The sequence below is a fragment of the Aplidium turbinatum genome, chromosome 15 (assembly GCF_918807975.1).
Source record: "Aplidium turbinatum chromosome 15, kaAplTurb1.1, whole genome shotgun sequence".
In the NCBI taxonomy this organism is placed as follows: domain Eukaryota; kingdom Metazoa; phylum Chordata; class Ascidiacea; order Aplousobranchia; family Polyclinidae; genus Aplidium; species Aplidium turbinatum.
The window spans coordinates 9,440,973-9,448,309 of NC_137486.1; positions in this window are offsets into that span (position 1 = coordinate 9,440,973).

Genomic DNA, 7,337 nt, shown 5'->3' on the forward strand with positions numbered 1-7,337 from the left:
ATGCCATTGAGTGTCTTTGCAAAGACACAGCCGCGGGCTCTTGTGCAGTGTCGAACCGACGTCATTTCGAACGTCGCGCAGACGTTCTTACCAGTTACCACGCAACCGACAAGTATGAATATTGGTGAAATTTGAAGATTGCTGAGGGCAAAGGTTAAAACTGTGGAAAACCAGAACAGGCTGCGAGACCGACTACCACTAAAGTGAGTAGAGTGGAGGCCGTTAAATGATCAGAGATTACGTTAAAATTGGCGAAACAAATGCTTCGAACACGGATGAAGAATTGTTTTCGACTACGCTCAGTCTGGCAAAACCGAAGTGAAAATAGTTTTTTGACAAATGGTTGCTTTTTGGAAATTTGCACAGTGCGGTGGTAGAATTTTCTTTTCAGAGCTGCATATTTTTAATTGCGTAGTATCTTCACCTAATTCATTTGTTTTAATACCACTGTTTTAAACTGAAATTAAATGAACAGAGTCTGTCTAAATAAACAGTACAACAATTACAGATAGGCTACTAATCACCTTGTATTTTATTGCGCTCAATTGTATTGGCCTACTTGTTTTTAATTTTTTTTTTTAAGTTGTAGGCTACAGTCACACTGAGCCGGTTTTCTGTAATTTTTTTTACCTTGCGAGGTCTTCTGTGACACCACCATTCGTGTTTTTTAAATGCCCTTGAAGACTCTCAAAGTGAAAAGTTCAGAAAACTTGTCACTTGTTTAACTTCTTTTCAAATTTATTTTTCATTTTGTTGCTGACGCAAACATGTAGTGAAGCCATAGAGTGAAGCAGCTGACTCGATGACTGATAGTGATATAGTCTTTCGCTGCTTCCTGTCTATTGTGGTATCTAAATTGCTATGGACTATAGTACTATTTTATTCATATTGTGTATAATTGTACAGTGCTATTGTCGCAACAGACGAAATAAAATTTCAACAATGCAAAATCGAATCATTCGCACAATAACCTCAATTAGCAACAGAAGAGCAAAACTTTCACCACTGTACCAAGATCTCAACATACTTCCTATCAGTAATTTGCATAAACTAGAAATTTTTTAATTTGTCTTTAAATTTAAAAATATGCTATTACACCTGGCTACTTTGAACCTTACTTTCAGGAAATTACTGAAGTACATTGCCATGGCACGAGAGCTTCTCAAAAAATAACTTTCACTTACGTAGTGTCAGCTCAAGAAAAGGTCAAGGCAGTTTGAAATTCTTAGGCCCAAAAATATGAAATGATTCACCTTCAGACAAAGTTGGGGCTACGAGTATTAAAACTTTCACAAAAAAACTAAAAATTTATTATAACTTATGAATGAACTTGGTACATGACTGTTTTTATTGTCACAAGTTTACAACATTGACGTTTAATGCAGATTGAACATTGTTATAGAAGGCCTACTATACGTAGGCCTACTACTCACGAACTTGTGCTACGTACTGGTACTACTTATTAAACGACCGCAATCTTATTAACTGTAGGCTACTCAAGTCGGCCTATAAACTGACTGATTTTGTTAAAGTATAAATTTATAAATTACGATAGGCCTACTTTTAGTGTTTTTGCTTTGTCCTTTATGCTAGCAGTTAACAGTTGTTGTTTTTGCATAGGTGTTTTTTTTTCTCATACTAACTTACTTTTGTAGGGCATGATTTTTTTTTTTGATGTTTCAATAAAACCACAGGAATCCACTTTTTTGTTTACATTTTTGCGGAACTTATGCTTATCTTGTTTGCAACGTAATGCCGATGCTTTACATTTGTCCCATTAAAAACACGGGAAGCAGCTGACTCGATGACTAATATAGTCTTTCGCTGCTCCCTGTCTGTTGTTGAATGTATTTGTACTGGTTTATATTTGTACCGTATACTATTTTTCGCAGGAGACAAAATAAAAGGTTTCTCCCTCGATCTCTCTCTGTCGGTGGAGAAATTCGTCTGTCTGCGAATGGCAACACTGGCAGAATCTGCCAGTTGCTTGTTTAAGTAGCTACCGTTTAAGTAGCCACTTTAAAGGGATACTAAAGGAAAAACCTGACTTGGCAATTTTCCACGTTCTTTGTGTTAAACATGCTACCATAAAACGATTTTCAATAAAATTTTGCCCAATTGCGGTCTGATTAGCATTCCGCACGTACTTTTGTCAGAGCTTTCAAAACCAGAATGGGCCTGAGCAGCGAAGCGTGCGACTGTACAGTCTACGTAATAAAAGACGAGCAATCAGCTGATCACGCAACAGTTGTTACTACCGGCGATTTAACTGTAGGCTATTATGTATGCTGTACATCAAAACATTAGATTTCAACGTCAAAACATCAGACAGTTTGCTCAAAACCTCAGATCTGATGTTAAAACATCAGATGTTGTAACGTGGCTTTTGTTATTGCTGTCTTTTGTGACGTATTCTCGAGCTGTGTTTGCACTTTTTGGTCATTTTGAAAAAAATGAAAATAAATGAAACATTGAACTTTAGGCCTTGCCAGCGCCATTGAAAACAAATTTTTTTAGGTAATTTTTTTTTTGAAATGTATTCTTGAATGTTCACTTGTTCAGTTTACGCATTTTAATGCTTAATTCCCGTTTGAAAATTTCATTTAGTATGCCTTTAACAAGTCGAAATTCTGCCACTAAACTTGACTAGAATGAAACCGCCAACCAATCATAAGCTACGGTTTAAGTGACATGAAAAAATGCTGTTTGGCATTTTTTCAAAGTTCTTTTTTCTGAAGAATACGGTACTCTCAATAATGAAGATAGCTAGGTTGTGCAATAGCAGCAAGTGTAGGCTGAGCGTTGTTGCAGTTTTATCCAGTTTTTACCGAATCCATTACTTATTAATGAAGGAACCTTCGATTTTGCAGTGCTTTGTTTATTTGGCATTTTTTTAAGTCATTCGGCATTTTTTCCATAAGTGCACCTGGCAACCCTGTAATCTAAAACATAGGTAACAACTAGAACAGCACACAACTCAGGCGAAAGAGAAAATTGAAAAGAGAAAACTAATCGGGAAAAATGATGGTTTGCGAAAATGAGAGAATTGAAAGTAGTTGCTTTTAGCGCCAAAAAACTTGAGAGTGCGATTTTTTAACTATTTCCCGATTAGTTTTCTTTTTTCAATTTTCTCTTTTGCCTTAGTTGTGTGATGTTCTAGTTGTTACCAAAAACATAACACAACGGCGGCTACTAGGGATGCGAAACTTCATCCGCTTTTGGCTTATCCGCAACACTAGAAGGGTTACGTTTTTTTGTAATTTACAAAATATTTTACTTTTTATGGGTTATATAAGAAGAGTGAAGTTGGTTGTGTAGTACCAAATTTAAGTCATAAGCAGAGTAGACAACCGGAAACAGACATTGCCGTCGGCTGAGGCGTACACCGATGCATAGCGCTCAAGTCCGCTTTCCCGCAATGCAGGATAAAGATAAACAAACAAACAAACAAACAAGCAAGCCAGCAGTAAAGCGTAAAAAAAATGTTAAATTGGCAATTGACCCTTCTAATGTTGAAGGAACAACGGAGTTGCGCGTCCCTAGGCGGCTACGCATAAGCCCCATTTCTATAATAAGCCCGCGGATAGCAGTTTCCACCAGGGTTGCCAGATGGCCTTTTTTTAGGCCAAATTCCAAAAATCTGGCCTTTTTAAATTGCAGTTGGCTTAAAAAAATTGATGCAAATAAGGCCAGAAAATCTGGCCTTATTTGGCCCTTTTCATGGCTGCAAATTTTGACCGGTTAAAGAACCAATTTTATCAGAAACAGTTATATTTAAATCATTTTTTTGAAAGGTTAAGTCAAGTCAAGTCAATTTATTTTGTTTTAACAGCGCCATATATTAACAAATAATCAGAGTAAAATGTAATTGTCAAAACAATGCATTGTACAACTGTTGGTTAGATTATGGCGCAATCAGGATGGTAGCGAAAGACCATAAGCAGTCATCTAGTCAGCCACCACCCCATCACAGTAAATCTAACTACACATTCATACACACTAGTGTGCAGAGGCAGGCACACTACTTCATTGAATAAAAAGAGTTCGCCACTGAGATTGAAAAACAACTACTGTTGGTTTGAATCTGCATTCTCAGACTGAGTAAGCCGAGGATGAAGATTCAAACCAACGAGCAACGATCAAGAATTGACCAACCACCAATAATTAGTGATTGTGTGCTATAATAGGCTACAGCACTTGCGAAAGTTTTCCTGAAATAACGAGGAAAAACGTGGATACCACCACCGAATTGCAACAATTTTTATGTGAAGCATACAAAAACAGGGCAATTTGATACTAATAACTGTAGAGAACAAATATTAATAAGTAACTTACGATATGATGATATAGGCCTACTGTAAAGGTAAGTTATCCTTTGTATTGAGCACTTAAGGTACGCATGTATATTCATGTAACAGTTGGTTTTTGAGATTTTTTTTAAAGCAATGGAACGGTAAATCTTTTACATCGTGTGAAATTTCACTCCACACTTGCACACACAAGAAATGGAGTGTTTTTTTGCCAAAGTTTGTTTCAAACCTGGGAAGAAAAAATCTGGTTTTAGCCTTATGTCTTGTATCATGTTGATGTATGTCGTCTAATTTAACAAAGTAACCAGAGAAACATGCTGGCAAAAAATTATTTTCGTACTTGAACATGCTTTGCAAGGTCACTCACTTTTAATACCTGAAATTTGCTGTACATGTAGGTCGTCGAAGTTTTCCTGTCACCAAACAAACACGCTCTAATAAATTTGTTCTGAATCACTTCCACCTTGTGTACTAACGTTTTGTTGGCCCTACCCCAATTAATTATCGAATATTGAAGGTTTGATTTAAATAATGAAAAGTAAATTAATCGTAATGTGGATAATGGGACATAGTATCTGATTTTGTAAGCAATGCCACATACTTTACTCAATTTTGTGCAAAGGTCAGAGATATGGGCGTTCCAGTTCAATCTGTGGTCCATCGTTACTCCAAGATATTTTACTTGATCAGTTTTGTTAATGCTTTGGCCGTTTAAGGTGAGAGAGAACGATTTTGCAACAGGAAGATTTCTACAAATGATCATAAAATTAGTTTTAGTGTAATTAATCGATAATTTATTGGTTCTCATCCATACATCAATCTTTTTTATTTCTTCATTGGCTTGTTGTTCTAGGCAAGTCAAATTGTGGTGTGTCATGTTTAGGCTGGTGTCATCCGCAAAAAGAGTGGTCATGAAAGAGGACGCAGTAGGTAGATCGTTCACATATAATAAAAATAACAAAGGACCAAGGACTGACCCTTGGGGGATGCCGCATTTGACCGTCGAAAAGTTTGATGATAATGAGTTAAGTTTGATGTATTGTTGTCTGTTGGTTAAATAAGACTTCATCAAGTTCCATATTTTTCCACGTAAACCATAACAATATAATTTGTTCAATAAAATTCCATGATCAACAGTGTCAAATGCTTTACTCAAGTCAAGAAAAATGGAGCACGTATAGTTATTGTTATTTAAGTTTTTGAGTAAATGATCATATATGTGAGTTATACTGAGTTCTGTCGAATCGTTTGTCCTAAAACCATGTTGACTGGGAGTTAATATATTATTTTTATCCAGAAATTTAATCATTCGTTCGTACAAAAGCTTTTCAAGAATTTTAGAGAAAGTAGGCAAAAGAGATATTGGCCTGAGATCGGTTAAAGCGGTGGGATTGGATACCTTTGGTATTGGGATGATTTTAGACAGCTTCAGTGGATCTGGATAGGTCTCTTGAGCAAAGCAGTTGTTGTATAATCGAGCAAGAATGGGTGAAATAATACAGTTTGCAAGTTTGATGAATTTTGTCGGGATATCGTGTATTCCAGGAGAAGTTTTTGTTTTCAATGTCATTATGATGTTTGAAACCTCACTGGGATTGATGTCTTCAAGTAAAAAACTGGATTGGCATGTTGTTGTTAAAAAATCTGAAGAGGATACGCCAGTTGGTTTAATTTTACTTGCCATATTAGTACCAATATTGGTGAAGTGCTCATTCAATAGGTTTGCAAAGTGGGTTGATTCAGTTTTGTGTAAAATGTTATTTATTTCCATATTGGTGGGAAGCGATGACATTGACTTGGATTTGCTAGTGATCAATTCGTTAATTACTTTCCATGTTTTCGATGCATCAGCTTTGTTTGCTTCAAATAAATAAGTGTAGTGTTGTCTTTTAGATATTCTTTTTATATGCACCAAGCGATTATTGTAAGCTTTATATTTCTTTATTTTCATGTCATCTTTGTGCTTATAGCACGCTCGATATAGTCTATTTTTTGTCTTTATGGATTTAAGAATTCCTTTTGTGATCCAGGGTTTGTTTTGCAATTTAACTTCTTTACGGGATAATTTCCTTACAGGTGCGTGTTTATTGAGTGTTTTTTGGAACGCATCTATGAATTCACAGAATTGTGTGTTGACGTTGTTTTTTGTGAAATCAAGGGAGTTCATAGCAACATGCATTTCAGATAAAAAGTTTTCATTGTCAAAATGCCGCATACATCGTGTCAATTTCGGAACTTTGGTTTTAAGGAAATTCAAATTAGTTACGCTCAAGAACACTGGTAAATGATCAGAAACATCATATAAACAGATACCGCTGGTTTTGTGTTGTTTTTCAATGTTTGTGTAAATATGGTCCAATAAAGATGGTTCACTAATTTTAGAAAATCTAGTTGGATGGCTTATCACGGAATTACAACCTATGGCCACAAGTGAGTCCAAATATTCTTTTACTTTAGGGGTTTTATTTTCATGCATAAGGTTGATGTTGATGTCTCCGCAAATGATATATTGTGATTTCGTCTTCTCAATTTCCGCAATAGTTGATATTATCCTGTTTTGAAAACTATCAATGTTTGGTCCAGGATGCCTGTAGATGACACCCACGACTGCGCTGTCTTGAGAATTACTTTTTATCTCGATCCAGAGGTCTTCACAATTTGGTACATTTAAGCTAATATCATTACGTATAGAATATGCAATATTATTTTTAATGTAAAGTGCAACGCCACCAGCATTTGTAGGAGAGCTTCTGTGTAAAAATTTGTATTCGATGAGGTTAAAGTTATCAACACAATTGGGTTTTATTTTAGTTTCAGAAATTGCAATAATATCTGGTTGGTGATTAATTTCGACCAAAAATTCTTCAAGTTTGTCTTTGTTTTTGCTTAGACTGCGGGTATTGAAGTGGAACAAGGAGAGCTTTGTATTTTTACTTTCTTGAAAGAATTTTTTAGTATCTGATGTAGAGAGGTAGTTTTTGGAATCGAAATTGATGCTAGTAGTGGACATTACAACTGTAAGATATT